This window comes from Petaurus breviceps, unplaced genomic scaffold (assembly GCF_028583685.1).
Source record: "Petaurus breviceps papuanus isolate PSGF00001 unplaced genomic scaffold, PetGlider_PUasm1.0 218, whole genome shotgun sequence".
NCBI lineage: Eukaryota > Metazoa > Chordata > Mammalia > Diprotodontia > Petauridae > Petaurus > Petaurus breviceps.
This window is the reverse complement of record NW_027185872.1, coordinates 5,659,097-5,676,861: the sequence shown is the minus strand read 5'-3', so window position 1 is coordinate 5,676,861 and position 17,765 is coordinate 5,659,097. Positions and strand designations below refer to the sequence as shown.

The following is a 17,765-nucleotide window of genomic DNA, read 5'->3' as shown; positions in this document are numbered from 1 at the left end:
CTTGCTTCTTTTCAGAAGACCAACCAAAAGAATCACTTAAAAGCACATCTAGGCACATCCCTCTCCAGCAAAATACCAGACTGCCAGCCCTCATTGACAAACATGGAAGGAGTTGTCAGTAGTTTTCCACTGTTGCAGATTCAATCACAGTTAAATGATAAAATGAAAGGCTTCAGCACCTACTCTAACAATGCTGTGGCAGAAGGTGAAGCATTTAGGACTCCGGTCAGTGCGATTCTGTAGTCCATAATCTGAGAGATGATGGAGCATGGAATGGAAGCCTTCATTTAATTTCCTTTTTGCTCTTTTTCCAGGTGAATATAAAGAATAAAAATTGATTATCTGTGCTCCAAGGGTGTTATCTAGAATAAATCATCTGTCCTTTGATGCAGATCACTTCACCAAATAGGGATTAGGCTACATAGAGATTAATTAGACAAGCAAACGGGTTAGTTATGGATGATTTCTCTTAATTGACAACCAATGGTTTACAAACTCGAAGCTATCATCTGTGAAATTGGATAAAGAGTCTTCTGGTAGGAGTAAATGACAGGGTAGCACTGGGGACATCAGAGGCAAAGTGGTGTCATTTGGCACAAAGGCACTAGTGGAGAAGGAATCTTCTGTCACAAGTGAGCAGAGGGAAGGACACCCATCTCCAAATCTCCTTCACATTTCATCACTGTCAGCTTGTCATTCACAAGCTTTGCATGGATGAAAACCAATTCTCCCATCACCCTTCCCAACACATTTTTCTCATTTCCTTTTTCAAAGAAAAATGAAAGAACAGCATTGATGTTGGGGGGGGGATGAGGGAGGGATGGGAGGGGATGAGAGGGGGGGTGGAGGAACCATTATCATTCAGAGTTGGTCCACTGGAGACAATGAGGAGGCTTCACTTTCTTTTGACACCCCCTTTTCCTTTTAATTCCATCTCCTTTGCCTCTGAGTTACTTTGGGTGAGTGCATTTCCTTCTCTGGGATATAGCTTTACCATTTGTACAATGAACAGATTGGGCAGGATGATTCCCAGTTTGAAATTCTCTGAATGAATCGCCCAATACTAAGCCCTGTAGATACAAATACGATTTTCCCTGCCCTCAAGGAGCTTACATTTTAATGGAGGATGACAGCTAGTGGAGAGCAAGAACTGGAAAGAGGGGAATTGAGGCAAACTGAGCTCATCCAGAAGGAGCCAGAATCCGAGTCGTGGCGAGAGGTGGCTGGGGAGGCAGTGCAGTGCACACAAAGGTGCAGAGACCACCCGGAGAGGAGCCTTGACTCACTGTTATCTAGTCTTACTCCCCTCATTCTCCACTCATCATCACTGCAATGATGCTCTTTATTTTTTTTTTCTTTCAAAGAGGTATACCTGCATTGGTTTCTAATGGAACCCGCATCTGTCAAAGTATTTCTCTCTACAAAAAAAAAAAAAAATCTGTTCACCTCAATATTTTGGTGGGTTTGTAAATTATGACTGCCCTGTAGTCAGCACTCCAGGAGAGCAAATCACACCCTGGCTCCCCTTCTCATCATGGGTTCTCCCAGAAATGTTTTTTATTCCATGTTTTCCTATAAGTACTACACCAAGGGTTGCACTTCACCTGATGAGGTCTTTCTCTAGAGCAATGGTTAATAATGTAGTAGAAGGTCTGACCCTTGGTTATCCTTAACTCTCAATTCATGATGGAGCCTCTTTCCCTTTCCAATCTGACAGCTCTCTCTTCCAATATTCCTTAAATACCATCTCTGATATAAATCTTCCCTGGTAATGAGTTATGACCTCCTCACACCTACTATGTGCCTCTCCACACTGGTTGGATGGACTTTAACCTTGAGTCTTCAAATTTTATAGCTCTCCATGGCTCAGCCACACAGCTGAGAGGGGGGAAATCCAATTTAAGGCTTTCCTGAGGCAAGGATTTCAAATTTTGATTTCAAATCAAGAAATACCATCTATTTCCATGATTAAGAAGAAAGAATGTATTAAACACTTATTATACACTAGGTTCTGGGGTTACAAAGAAAAACAAAGGCCCCTGTCTTGTGGCAGCTGGTGTTCTATATTATAAAAAAAATATGTGCTCGGGAGCTGTGTAGACATGCCTTCTGTAACTGGTTCTGGGGTAAAGAATGTTCCCCCTCCTTCTACAATCCTAAGAGTTATGGACCCTAGTGATTTCTATGGTTCTGTGACCTTGTTTGAATTTTCTCCCTCTCTTTCCCCCCATGAAACAAATACACAAAAGCCAAGCCTGGCAAGTTCCCCAACATTCAGCAAAGGAGAAGAGAATCCATGGAGCCCTGCACACCCTAGGACTCCTCATTTTCTCCTATTCTTGACCAAATTAAAGAAGAAACTGACTTATGAGTGTCTGACACTGTCCATGTTGAGAATTGCTAGACAGCATCTGATTGAAGCAAAAGCCACTGGCAAGAGTCATAGCACCCAGGTCTGACTTTTGGCAGTAACACAGTCATCCTGGTGCCCAGGGATTATCAATAATCCTAGCAAAGACTTGATTGGGAAGCTGTGAGTAAGCAGTGGTAGCTGTGAAATCGAGGTGAAAGATTGGAAGATTGTAAACTCCAGAAGAGTCCACAAAGGGAATGGCAGATGAAGAAGCCAAAACTGCCTTGGGCTGATTCCTGGTACTGGCCATACTTTGGGGAAGTCCTTTAATAAACTAGAAAGTGTAGAGGAGAAGGCAGCAAAAACAAGGACTAGACAATCCCTGCAGGGTCTTCTCCATAGGGAAATCAATGCTTAAGGAGGAAGAAGAGAGGAAAAAGTGGAGGAGGAGAAGGAGAAGGAGGAAATGAAAGAGGAAGAGGAAATGAAAGAGGAAGAGGAGGAAAAAAGGGGAGGAAGAGGAGGAAAAAAGGGGGAGGAGGAGGAAAGATGATTCTGCAACAGAATCTCTTCACTTCAATTCAACCAACCTTTATCAAGTGCAAGGTCCTGGGTTAGACTTGTTGGGAAATCCTTTATTAAATAAGAAATGATTCCTGTACTCAAGGAGACTATAGTTGAGCTTCATTTATGAACAGCTGAACCATCCTTGGCATTGCTAAACAAAATCACCATGGGAATCAGATGTAGGAAAAATGATTGCTTACACTGTTCAGGAAAATTATTTGCTATCTAAATCTAACCTTATGTGATTAAAGGTTGCTCACAGCCAGAAAGGCCCCAACCCCAGTAACTCTAGAATATGAAAGATGGCTACAAGATACTTACATTCCCCCAGACCCCAAAGCACTCTTATGGATTACCACATCCAGGAGCTCCTGAGGGTTCCAGTCCAAGCTTCCCTTCTTCATTACATTTAATCATTTATTTCTGTTTCAATCTACCTTGCTTTCTGGCTACACTTGAGACAAAATTGCTTTACGGTGTACCTCAGCACCCTTGTCTAAATCCAATATAGTGTAAACCTTCCAGAGTCTGAACTGGAGGGAGTCATGCCTCCTTTCTGGCTCGCTCTCCTCTACCAAATGATTTAATAAACTTCTAAGACTATTTCGGATTTGGGGGTCTGTTCTTACAAACAACACAGAAAGGAGAGGTTTTGCAGGCTCTGGGAGGGGCAGACATAAGATTTTTCCCTCACTCTTACCCCTAGCCCATGGAAAATACTCCAGGGCTTCTCCCTTGAGTAGCTTCATTTTGGGGACCGGGATGAAGCCCACTTGACTCTTTAATTGTTCTATTGGGTTTTCTGTTCATAGAGAGAAGACAAGAGCCAGTAGCCCAGTATTTCCCAATCACATGAACTTTCTCCCTTTGCCTTTTGTTTTTTCACATTTACTCCCTGGGAAGGAAAAGAAAATCAGACTCTGCTAACAATGAAAAAAAAGAAGAGTGATCTGGAAAGGGGGAGGGGGTGCCTAGGGATTTGGGGAAATGGGAATCATCAAAAACCTTCCATAAATTCATAGAAATAGTATTAACATCTGAATGATTCTGGTAGTTTGAATTGCTTTGCCATCAGGCATAATGAGGTGGAAGCAACAAATTCATCTGTGACATGAGAATTTTACACTTTCTCTTGGCATCCTAATTAGCTCTCTGATGAATGACAGATTAATAAATTAAAACATTCCACTCAACACTGAATATTTAGGGATAATGCATGCATAATTCTCATTACAAATTATAAAAAAAATTAGCAACACATATTGGGGGGAGAGAACAGGGCCTTTCCTTTACTTTTAACTTAACACTTTAATTAAAGGTTTTTATGTCTTTATCTCAGCATAGTTTTTTTTTTCTTTTTGATGCCGATTGTAGAGATATGGCTGGATGATACGCTGTAATTCAATGCACCAAAAATAGTATGTAAAAATAAAATATTATAAATTTTAGATCAATACGGTGTAAGGATCAGGAAAATAATTATACATGTACTTACACACACATGTATACCATATATGTCTTGTGCATATATGCATACATACATATGTGCTGACACACCCTGTCACCTCAGGCACACCCAACCTGTGTGACCCTGGACACTGAGACACTATTAGTTGCAGAGAAAGAGGCAATACACATTGATAGAGAAAGATGTCACCAAGAGACCTCTACACAGACAAAATCACAAGTCTGTTTTTTTTCAAAATGACAAGCAAAAATGTACGTGTATGTGGTTGTGGCTATGTGTGTGAAGGCACCCCCAATTAAATACAGAAGGAAGACCCAGACTTCTCAATTGAATCAGTCAATCAAATGCAGGTGTACATCTGGTGTGAATGTCCCTAATCAACATGAGAGAAGCGGAGGACTTCCATCATTGGAGGAAATGAAAAGCGCCAGCCAGGAAGGGCCTGGAATGGTCTGGAAGTGTCAGCAGATCCCAGAAGTGCTTTGGGCATTCCCAGGCCTGGGAGCATCTTGAGGACACAGGCCCTTGTGCCTGTAGAAGAGAGGAACAAGGGAGGAAAGGGCAGAGAGTGATCCCCGAGGGAGCATCCTCTCCTCATGATCAAGTCGTGACCTGATGAAGCCAGAAAATCTGGTAGTCTTGGTGTCCACCAAGAGTGGTGACCAACCTTGGCATATTGAACAGGCGAGTATGTCACAAGGACAAAATGGAAACATCTGGGAAAACTAGAAAACCAATGGGAATGCCTTCTAGGAGAGCTAGCTTCATTATTCTGCATAGGGCGTTGGCCTTCTGAACGCAGCAGAGGGCTGGGCCTAAGGGTAACTGCACGAGGAATTTTGGGAGAAATGGATTTCCAACAATCAGGGGCTGTGGGTTCACACTTGGGTCTTCTGAGTTCTCTAATTTGAATGTTCCTTTCTCAGGGACCTTTTTTGGGTAAAGAGAGAGTGTTCCCCAACTTTTATGCTTGTTTCTTTAGCAGCTGTCCTTGCTCTCCCTACCTTTCTAAAAGTTAAGCAACAAGAGTTAAAGATAGCTAATTCATGATCAGTGTGGGGAGTCTATCTATGGAGGCTGGATAGTCCTGGAAATCCACCTATTTCTTAGGGTTGCCCTGTAACCCTGGAAGATGAAGTAGAGAGCTGCCCTCTGGGGCCCAGTCTCCCAATCCAGGTGGGAATTAAGGAAGTAGCCCCAGGACTACTGGAACATATACATGCATATATACTTGCATATGCACATGCATATGTCACACATGTATAGCGTGTAAGTCTTAGAATGAGAAGTATGTATTGCACCAAGGCCCCTTCTCATCAAGTTAACCCTAATTAATTGCTCCAGTTTGTAGGAATTTTATGCTTCAAAATCCTCCCCAAACTAGAATTCAATAGTCTTCAGTACTACTTCTACTATAGGACAGACAATTCATAGCAAAAGCATTTCAATTACATGCCAATGTAATAGCAGCAATAATATCACATTCCCCCACCTAGGCCCAAGCTCACTCTCCCACAAATACACAACCCACCTCAGTGGATGGGGAAGGAATGGAATTGTGCTGCCATTCCTCTTGAGGAGTACACGAGGCCAGGGCACCTGTGTGGAGGGATGGACCTAAAGAGAACATGTGATCAGGGTCCATGCTGGGAGGACTGGAGGAGCAGGCTCATGCACCTGCTGCTGAGTCCCTCAGGTCTTACTCTCTGTGGGACCTGGTCCGCACCAGGTGTCCCAGTGTCCCCCAACTGTCTCCACTTCTCCATCAGAACAATTTTGGACTATGAGTTATGTTGACCTGAGTCAACAAAAAGGGGAAGAGAATTCATTCTGGGCTCAGGGATGATGCAGGTGAGCCCAGTGAGGCAGGAGAGGATCTCACAGATTTGGGAAGCCATGAGCAGTCAGCAGAGGCGGAGCATACAAAGGAGAAGACCGTGCCAGTGGGACGCTGGGGCAGAGCTGTCTTGCAGTTGATAAAAGTAAACAATGATGACACATTTTCCCAGTTATTCAGGGACAGTCCTATCTCCTAACCCCCCAGAGGAGTCACCACCAACAAGTGAAGGCTGCAGGTGAGACCTTCCTTCTGTTCTTCCTCATCCCTCATGTTGGCATCCACCCAACCGGGTGTCAGGATGGCGGGCTGCTCCGTGCCACTCACAGGATTAATTGCACAGAAGTTTATTACTGAATGTGTCAGTTGCTGTCACACACTTTAGCACATGCAAGTCAGGACACATGTAAGCCAGGACTGAGGTCTGCATTTCAATCAAATCCTTTATTACAAAGGAAAGTATGGGAAACAATAAGCTTTGTGAATGTGGTCAAAATGTGGCAGAAACAAGTCAGCGCCAGATCTCTTGTGAACCAGTGCTTTTTGGAGGGCCCTCCAGGCTGGAAGTGGGCCCTTCCACTCTCCGTGATATTCAACCTTTCCACCAATTTACTGAGCCTGTGCCAAGTTCATCCAAGGCTCTCTTAGCCTCTTTTCCTTAGTGCGTTTGTGACTCAGGGCATTGCTTGTCAAGCCTTCTGTGAAATATCCTCAACTGTTAGTGAGAAGAGGGTGAGAATTGTTATCTAGAGGCTGATAATAATGGATGCACAGAGTTAATCTACCACCAAATTAAATAGGAGCATCCACATAGCTCATTAATTTTTAATAATGTTAATGACAATAAAAGCTGGAGTACATGGCAGCACCAAATATGCTTTTAAATGATCTGTCTATCCATATCCAACGTGAGCACTCTGAAAATGTTTTCATTTGTAAATGAAATCTTAGGATAAATAGGGATAATTATTCCTTTACAAATCTCTTATCATCATCATCAGACTGTCAACATTCAATCATCTATTATTACTATTACTTGCTTAACAGACATTTGTACTTTTAAAATGAGACAACAAGCAATAATAATACAATGGTAAATTCTTCTTTACCACAATCTGATAAAATCAACTAAGATTGGGCACCCCCAAAACACTAATAAATAAAACAGAAGGAGGAAAACAAATAGATGCAAAGTGGAACAGATTTCCCAGGATTCCTTAAACCATCTAATCTCACAATTGATGGCAACAGAACTCCCACATTTGGCCTCCAACCCTTCATTACCCAGTGTGCAACAGGAGCAAGCACAAATGGGACTTAGGAAGGTGAAGTCAGGAAGAGTGAGTCGCTGAACAAAAATTAAACACCAAAGAAGTCTGTACTAGAGGCAACACAGTTCTAAAGGTACCAAGGCATCTGCTTTCAAGACGGAGAAAAACCAAGATAATAGAAATGGTCATGGAGGATGTGATTACTAGGCCAACAAAGATAAGGAATCTAGAAGACATAAATAGCCACTTGTCGGGGTTCAGAGTTGGGAGAGTTGGTTCAAGAATTCAATCAGAACTTCTCTTTAGCCAAAGGGAGCTTTATTAACACAAAAGCATGGGGGCCTGAGACTTAGCAAGGAGCTGAACAAAGGCAATGATATAGGACAAGGACCAGACTTATATAGCCAAAAAGCTATACAGCCTATAGGATGGTGATGTAAGTTTTAGGGTTTCTAAAGGGGGTTGAAGATTTAGGGACAAGAAAAGTCTTGCAAGATAAGGACACTGGATGAGGACAATGAATGACACAAGATAAGGGAGACAAGGGAATTTTTATGACCCAAGAAGGGAGGAGACCAGGAATTTTATGATCCAGGATAAGGGGAAGTTTTGTGGTATTTCAGGATAAGGGGAGACTTTAGGACACCAGGGAATGAGCAACTCAACTTTTGGGACACCTTTGTATCCACATCACACTGACTGGCTCTCTCATCTCTCAAATACCTTTATGGACAAATGTTGATGGCATCCTGGATGTAAATAGAGAAAGGAACAGCCACACTTTTGGAGATGGTGTTCTGCAGCAGCTCCCGTCTCCCATCACAAACTCACAACTGACTGAAAGTAGAGAGGAATAAAAAGAAACTTAGAAAAGGATTGAAGCCACGATCTTTTCCACGAACATCTCATGATCCTACAGGATTCTTAGATAGAGTCAGCCACAGAGATAACCTTGTTCAAATAACCTCAAATCATCAGTGTTGCATGAGGAGGAAAACAGGTAGCAAGCTCTAAGTTCCAGAAAGGGAACAGGTAAGTAAATGGGTGGCAAGCTGAGAAGGGTTCCAGGCAATGACGGGTAGAAGGAGGCTACAGTGGATTGCCAACAATGACTTAGGAGAGAGAAGTGGCCTGAGAAAAATTCAGAGCATCTCACTCTTGGGACGGGGACTGCTGGTTTCCACACTTTCTGTGGATCCAGCCCCTAGAATGTGGTGTGTGTGCAGGTGCTTAATAAGTGTTTCCTAAATTGAAGTCTGCTGCTGAGTAATTCTCTCTCATGCCTCCTATTCTGTCACCTTCTTCTTATCTGTCTATGTGCATCAGCAGCTCTTGCCCTCTGGTGCTGGGAGAAGGAGGAACCTTTGCCTGAGGCCCTCCTGAGACTTGTTCAGAGCACTGGGCAGCAGCAGCTTCCCTAGGGCTGTGGCACGTGCCGCATTCTCTGTGTCACATATCTCTTGGGAGCCTGGGTGACCCACACTCTGCTGGGCTCCAGAGCAGAGGTGGAGGAGGCTGTGGGACTTCACCTTATTCCACACGCTCACTCTCCCGTGGTACAGACAGGCCAGGCAGGCGGGGCATTCCACAACCCTGTAGGCAAGTGGGGGATGCCAGTGGAAACCTCTTCCTCATCTCCCTTGCTTTCTCTTTCTTTCCAGCAGGAGAATGGCAGGGCTGAGAAGAGGAGCCATTGGACTGAACACCAGACTTCAGAAACAAGTGAAGTGGGCAGGATGGAGACCAGAGCTTCCCCATGCATCAGCAGCCCTGCAGCTGGAGTCGCAGAAGCCTCTGTAGGCATCCAATGGAAATGAAATCCATCTGGATCCTGAGTCTTCGTCAAGACCTGCCCCCTCCTCCCAGTTCTAGCCCCTGATCTCCTGCCTCCAAACCAATCCATCCTGTCCATTGGCTCCTTCAAGTCCCCTTCTATCACCCCTCCCAGTCTGATGAAAAATGTTCTTTTTATCACCTTGATCCAGACTTTGAAAAACACTGCCAAGACATGCCTTTCCCTCCATAACTGCCTGGATAAATAGCCTACTTCCTACTTCCTTCACTGGCAAGTCAAAGTCAGCCATAGACTAACTAGCTCTGCCAGGAAGGGTGCTATCAGAGGGCCTGACCTCCAAAAGCATCTGGCTCAGGGTGTGATTCTGTGCTTGTGGCCAGTCTCCCTGGTGAGATCCTCTAATGGTCGATCTAGGGCCTGACTCTTGGTGCTTGAGTTGCTGGCCTACATTTCTCATACAATTTACTTAAGACTTCTACCCTGGCCTTTGACTCTCTCTTTCTCATACCACTACACACAAGGCCTAATTCCTGGCTTCCTTAGATCCTGGATTTCATACTTCTTTGGATAAGAATGAAAGGCAATAGAGACCCAGGCTCCTGTTTGGAGCTTGGAAACCCTAATATTCTCTTGTGACTCTAAGATGTGTTGGCCGTTAGACTCTGGATGAGTCACTTGATTTCTGAAAGGGGTTCTTATCCTGGGGTTAGATATGTAGACAGACAGACAGACAGACAGACAGACAGACAGACAGACAGATAGATAGATAGATAGATAGATAGAAATGAATTTTACTATGATTTTTCCATTTGAAATCTTATGTATTTTATTCTATACATTTATAAACATTATTCTGAGAAGGGAACTCATGGTTTCCAGACTGACGACCAAAGGGATCTATCATATACCCATTCTCTTCTCTCTCTCTCTCTCTCTCTCTCTCTCTCTCTCTCTCTCTCTCTCTCTCTCTGTCTGTCTCACATACACACATGCACACATGGTTAAAGACCCCTTTGCTATGATTGTGAATTGCAGAGATGGTGTCCACCTACATTGATAGAAGGAGCTCCATCACCCAGGAGTTACCTGCACCTGTCCAATCACAGCCTATCCCCATTGGCTTCTGGGACCTTCCTGCTCCTCCCTCCTTTGTCAGGGACCTGGCTGCTGACTTCAAAAATCCAGATTAGGATTAGGTTGTTCTGATGTCCCCCATGGGAAGGATTGGGCGCAATGGGTGAAAATTTGGGGGGTTGCCTTGAAGAGCTGTGGGTTCCCTTTCTCTCTAGGCCCTCAAAAAGCATGGCCAAGGAGAACTCAGTGAGGACTTTGTAGATGGGGTCTGTGTTTTGGATTTGGTTTGGGGTTGGGTGAAAAGGTTTAGACTTGGAAGAGCTTCTTGCTTCTTGAGTTCCTAGCCTATTGAGATTCTACTGTGTAATTGACCTTTAGGGGTGGGTGGGACAGCGTGCACATTGGGGGTGAAGGTAGGGGACAGAGGAGAGGGATGAAGCTGGTCCTGGGGCAGGAAGAATTAAGTGCACTGATGGACCCTGAGGTAGAAATGGGGTGGGCAGGAGAATAACCAGTCCCAGGAAAGTGCTATTGTCATCCTCTTGAGGGCAAACCCCCAGTATTCCATTCTGGCCATGGCTCTCTGGATCAGCCTGTCTTTGTACCCTTCCCTCTTGTAGCAGCAAGCACCCTAGCATCCCCAGGGTGGCTGCCAATACAGGTTCTTAGATCTGCTTTTAAAAGAAAACAACTCAAAATGGGCTGACAATCTTGCTTTAATCAAACATATGTCATTTACCTAGTTCAGGGGAAAAAGGTCAGAGAATACAAACAAGTTACAAGCAGACAACAAATACAGAGGAACATCAGCAGACAGGCTTCCAATTTTCTGACCATTACATCCATACCTATTCAGTTATCAGAGAGGGAAGCACCAAGATCTGGGTTTTAAAGCCGGGGGCTCAATGGCTGCCCAGAGTCTCATCTGGTCAAATCACATAACTATTCTCAAAGTGAGCCCCAAAACAAAAATCTCACATCGGGGTATATATAGCCTTTTCTGGGATCAGAGAATGTCACAGCCCTCTAGACCCACTGCCCAATCACAAAACAACCAGGTGTGGGCATTCCTGAAAAACAAGCCTCCCACCACAGGCTCCATGTGACGAGATTCAGCATATTAGGGGGCAGAGTATATTTTAAAATCAGAGAAGTTTCTCAGAGTCATTTAAGCTTATCAAGGGGCCAAGGGTCAGGGAAGATCTTCAGATTCCCATTCCCATAACACCTCTTTGGACCGATGGTCCCTCCCTAAGCTCCACTTCTTTGTCTTGTTGTCTGCCTTTTGACAAAGATTCAAGACAATTTGAGAAACATCAGGTGCCTGTTAAACTCTGCCTTTTTGTTGAGGGTTGGGGAAAAGGTCAGGGGACTATTTCTTGCTGCGCTCTACCTTCAATGACCTTCTGGAAGCAAACTCTAGACTCTGAGCCCTTGTAGCTGCCAGTCACTTTTCCCCTTCCCACCTGCCACCTGACTAACCTCACAGTCCAGGAGACCCAAAACCCAGTCAGGTTCCTGCCTGAGGCTACTGGGGTTGCCGGCAATCCTGGGTAGGTGAGGACACACCTAAAGTGACCCTGCCACACAATCCTTGTCCCATAACAGTAGCAACAACAAAGAAAAGCTGATTTAAGTTTCAGTCTCTGAGCTGATCTCTAAAGATGCTTTGATGATCTGTGAGCTCATCAATGTGTACCTCCCTTAATGATACAGTAATACCTTATTCATGTTGGTTTCATCCTGAGTAGCTCCTGTGTACTCCTAAAAGTCACTCATGGTGGACTTCCAAGGGGCTGGACCCTTCTTTTAGATCCTTAACTTTGAAATACTAGTGACTCAGGGCAGCTCGGTGGCACAGTGAATAGAGCACCGGCCTGGGAGTCAGGAGGACCTGAGCTCAAATCTGGCCTCAGACACTAAACACTTACTAGCCATGTGACCTTGGGCAAGTCACTTAACTCCAATTGCCCAGCCTGCCCCCTTCCAAAAAAAAAAAAAAAAGCAAAAGAGAATACCAGTGGCACAAATGGGCTGTTCATCAGTTGCTCTGCTCTCATGTTACATAACTACTCCATTCTTTGGTCTGGTCTCATCCTAATCTGATGAGGTCCATAGGCTAATTCTCATGCACAATGACTCCTTGGTAATGGGGTTCAGCCTGTTCAAACCCACCACAGGACTCCCCCTTGCCCTTCAGATGATCCTCAAGGTATCGGGGATGCAAGAGCCCTTATTGGGTTTTGACTATAAAATGCCATTATATGTACCAAGATGTCACCTGTGTGCGTAAAACCAGACACGAGTCATTGAGAGATGGCGCAAACGTGCTCTTGCTCGATGACTTTCTGGTCATTATGTCCAGGGTCATACAACAGGGAGACTCACTCACACCGAACTAGCCTTGTGGAGGGTCATACAGCAGGGAGACTCACTCACACCGAACTAGCCTTGTCGAGGGTCATACAGCAGGGAGACTCACTCACACCGAGCTAGCCTTGTGGAGGGTCATACAGCGGGGAGACTCACTCACACCGAACTAGCCTTGTCGAGGGTCATACAGCAGGGAGACTCACTCACGCCAAACTAGCCTTCAGTCAGTTTTTGCTAATGAATCCCACTGCTTTCCATGAAAGTTCCACTCCTTTTGGTAGGTCATTCAATTTTTCCATTATTTTCACTTTGGAAATGGTTCAAATTTTTTTTTCTAATTTTTGGAATAGTTAGCTATCTTGGAGGCTATTTACATTTTAAAGTGAAGTCTGTTAATCCAAATTAAGCTTTGAAAAGGAGGTTTTAGGGAAAGATATTTTGGATTGGTGGATTTCCTGATGCTCCTTATTCCAGAGCACCTTGGCTTACCCACTTCCCTACAGTGCTGGGGGTATGGTAGAGGAAACCCCTTCATCCACCCTTCTTCCTGTTCATCCCATGGTTGGCCTACTGGTAAAACTAGGCACTGTTGCTTGGGTAGAGCAAGGGAGCTGGAACTCATGAACCTCAATATAGAGAGGATGCCTATACTTCAAATGACATTGTGTATTTGACACTATCTTATTTGTCCTTGTGATTAAAAACATCCCTGCTGTCCAATTATATATATGAAAAGTTATCAGGGCAGCTAGTCTTCCTTGGTAGCCTGCTTGTCTTGTGGAAATTTCAATGGGACAAAAGAATAAATTATTGGTGATGGGAAAAGGTTCTTCTTTGGCCTGACTTTGGGTAAGCTATTTAATCTCTGTGGCCCAGTTTTCTTACCTGTAAATCGAGAGCACTGGGCTTGACTCAGTGGATGCCTTCCCTTGCCCTCCAAATTCAGCATGGTTTCCTTTGTACTACTGGTACAAAGGCTTGTTGACTGACTGTAGTGGAGGCTGTTTATTTCTATATCTTTTTCTCCACTTTCCTAGCCTATGACAGTGCTGGGGAAGGGGGTGATTTTCCCTGCTCCTATGTCCTTCAATGGACTTAGTGAGTCATTCGAATAACCCTGCCTAAATCTTTTCCCATGTGATCCATGAAGATATGAGAGATGGTTGGAAAGAAATTTAGTTAAATTTAGTTAAATTTATATCCTCAAAGGAGGGGTGGGTGGATTTACGTAGAAGTCATGCAGAGTGAGGTCACTGGGCTTCAGAGTCCCATTGGAACAGGGTTCAATCTTTTGACCCTGGTAGAGACTCACTGAGAGGTAAGGGAGAGATTCCTAGGAGAAGTTCCCTGAGGCCAGAGGGCAGCAGGACCTGTAACCCAAAGGAGAGTCCCTGAAATGGAAGCTTCCTGGGGTGGAGCCAAAATGGTGGCATATAAGCAGGAAAACTCTGTGTGCTCCCCCCCCCCCCCCCCCACCACAACTACCTATAAAAATGATTCTAGATAAAATTTAGGGCTACAGAACTCACAAAGTGAAAGAGAGAAACAAATCTCCCACTGCAGGCAGCCCAGAAGGCTTGCAGGAAGGGTCCATCAAAGCATGCTGGGAGCAGCACCCAGCCCCATGTGATCCTGCGGTTTTAGCTCCAGGGTGCCCTGACCAGCCCCAGATGGAGGGACTTTGAGAAAGTGGATCACTAGCAGCTGTGGTGGTTTCCAGAATTATCAACCCATAAATACCAAAGACAAAGTGAGAGGTCAGTGTGGACTTTGTGGGAACAGGGGGTCTGGGAGTGCAGTCCGGCCTCTGCCCCCTGGAGGGAGAAGCAGCTGGCCTGCAGATTATATGGGGACAAAGTGACCATCCTGAGGGGTAATCGCTCTTTCCTTAACCTTCTTTGATCTGGGTTGTGATCTAAGGTGGAGGTCCTGGGGTGCATGACTAGGTGCCAGAACTGGTGGATACTTCAGAGAGGGCACCCAACTAATAGCTCCAGCAGCTGTGAAAACCCCAGCAATTTGGGAAAAAAGCTCTCCTCTGTGGAACCAGACTTATACTGTGGCAAAAAGCTCAAAAATCAAGTAATTGAGTGGCAACATGAGCAAGCAAAGGAAGCAAATCAAGCACAGTAATCAACTCTAGATTCCTTTTTTGGGGACAAAAAGCATCAAAGCATGGAACAGGAGGAAGACAGTGAAGTCAGAACTCCTGCACCAAAAGCTTCCAAGATATATATGAACTGGTTATAAGCCATAGAGGAGCTTAAGAAGGATTTTGAAAACCAAGTAAGAGAAGTGGAAGAAAAATTGGGAAGAGAAATGATAATGATGCAAGAAAATCAGGAAAAGAGAGTCAACAACCTGACTGAAGAAAATAATACCTTAAAAACAGACTAACTCACATGGCAAAAGAGGCTCAAAAAGCCAATGAGGAGAAGAAAGCCTTAAAAAGCTGAATTTGCCAGGTGGAAAAAGAATCTCAAAAGTTCACTGAAGAGAATCATTCCTTCAGAATTAGATTGGAGCAAATGGAAGTTAATGACTTTATGAGAAATCAAAATGCTGTTAAACGATCCAAACAAATGAAAGAAGAGAAGGCAATGTAAAATATCTCATTGGAAAAACCACTGACCTGGAAAATAGATCCAGGAGAGATAATTTAAAAATTATTGGACTACCTAAAAGCCATGATCAAAAAAAGAACCTAGAAATCATCCTCCAAGGAATTCTCAAGGAATACTGCCATGATGTTTTAGAACCAGAGGGCAAAATAGAGGTTGAAAGAATCCACTGATCACCTCCTGAAAAAGATCCCCCCCAAAAAAACTCCTAGGAATATTATAGCCAGGCTTCAGAGTTCCCAGACCAAGGAGAAAATATTACAAGCATACAGGAAGAAAGAATTTGAATACTGTGGAAATACAATCAGGAAAACACAGGATCTGGAAGCTTCTACACTTAGGGATCTTTGGTCTTGGAATATGATATTCCAGAGGCCAAAGGAGCTGGGATTAAAACCAAGAATCTGAGTATCAAAACTGGGTATCATGTTTCAGGGGAAAATATGGTCATTCAGTGGAACAGAGGACTTTCAAGCATTCTTGATTAAAAAAAAACCAGAGCTGAATAGAAAATGTGACATCCAGATACAAGAAGCAAGAAAAGCATGAGAAGGTAAACAGGGAAAAGAAATCATAAGGAACTTATTAAAATCGAACTGTTTACATTCTTACGCGGAAAAATGATAACCGTAACTGATGAAACTTTTCTCAGTATGAGAATAGTTGAAGGGAATAGAAATGTGTGTATACACACATACACATGTGTACATATGTATACATGTATGTATACACACATATGTTCATATAGGAGGGTATATGGGTGTATGAATACATATGTGAGTGTATGTATATGTGTGTACAGGTATACATAGAGAGAGGGCACAGGACCAGTTGAATAGGAAGGGATAATACTTAAAATGTGAAATTGAGAGGTAAGAGAGGAATATAATGAAAGGAGATGGGGAGAGACAGAATGGGGTAAATTATCTCATATCCAAGAGGCAAGGGAAAATGGTTACAATGGAGGGGAAGAACAGGAAGGCAAAAGGGAATAAGTCAATATTACTCTCATTGAATTTGGCTTAGGGAGGGAATGACATATACACTAAGTAGGGTATCTCACCCTACAGGAGAGTAGGGAGGAAGGGGATGAGAGGGGGGATGATGGAGGGGAGGGCAGGCTGGTGGGGAGGGAATTTGGAAGCACATACTTTTGAAAAGGGACAGTGTCAAAGTAGAGAATAGAACAAATGGGGGGCAGGATAGCATGGAGGGAAATACGGTCAGTCTTTCACAATAAATCCACTATGGAAATGTTTTGTGTAGCTGCATATGTACAACCTATATTGAATTGCCTATCTTCCCAGGAAGGGTGGGTGATGAAGGAGGAAGAAGGGAGGGAATATGGAATTCAAAGTTTTGGAATCAAATGTTTAAATATATATTTTGCATGCAACAGGGAAGTAAGATATACAGGCACTGAGGTATGGGGATCTATCTTGCCCTACTGGAAAGTTGGAGGGAATATGGGGGAGGATATAGGAGAGAGCAGATTGTGAGAGGGGGTATACAGTGGGATTGCTGGTTTGGGGTGGTGGGTAGGGGAGGGATGGGGAGAAAATGTGTAACCCAAAATCTTGTGAAAATGAATGATGTAAACTAAAAATAAACTTAAAATTTAAAAAAATGGAAGCTTCCTTGTGTGGCCCAGGCTTTCCCACTAAGAGAGAGAAGGCAGAGACTTGCCATTAGCAGCTACTGCACACATCATGTCCAGAAGGGCCGTGGCAGGGAGAGACAAGAGAAATAGCATGAACACCCCCACCCCAGCTGGGAGCTGCTCTTTGGGAGTCAGCACCTCAAGTCCCTGGCTTCTACAAGACTACTCACACACCTCCTTCAAAGGAAGCCTTTCATCATCCTGCCAGCCGCTGGAACCACCCCTCTCCAGGGACCTTCCATCAACCCTCCATGTATCATGGCCGTTATTATTTACTTCAGTAGCGTCCCCTGTCAGAATGTAAACTTTGGGAGGGCAGGGAATGTGTTTCACTTTTCTGTGTATTTCTGCTGCTGCACTCTCTGGCAAATTAAGCATTTAACAAATGCTTATTGATGGATTGGTTGGCTGATGTCATTTTCTGGGAGTCACAGAGAATTACAGGGGAATCTGCAAACACACTGGAGATCTAGGCGACGCAGTGCCTGCTGGGAGCCTTCCCCGGGGCATGACTGCCCATCTCTGGACGAGACTTGATAGCCGACTGGCAGGGACAGCGTATTTCCACAGGTGCTGTTATGAGTTTAGTTTGTTCTATCTGACCTATAAATAAAATCTTCCTTTACATTTGGTGCAGTGCACTCATGCATGAGGAGCTGGCAACCACACATTGGGTGGTGTCAACTAGTGAACTTTCCAGATTTTCAAGGTAGGGTGACAAGAGAGGAAAGTGAAAAAACAAACAA

General features: G+C 44.1%; 1 long non-coding RNA gene across 1 annotated transcript in view; it reads left to right on the top strand.

The window, feature by feature from the left end:
• Positions 1-10,170, top strand: part of LOC138166008 (uncharacterized) — a 34,087-nt gene extending 23,917 nt beyond the window's left edge. Inside the window, exon 2 of the long non-coding RNA XR_011169518.1 lies at positions 9,158-10,170. This is a non-coding gene — a long non-coding RNA (uncharacterized lncRNA). The remainder of the gene's footprint in view (positions 1-9,157) is intronic.
• Positions 10,171-17,765: the final 7,595 nt, after the last annotated feature.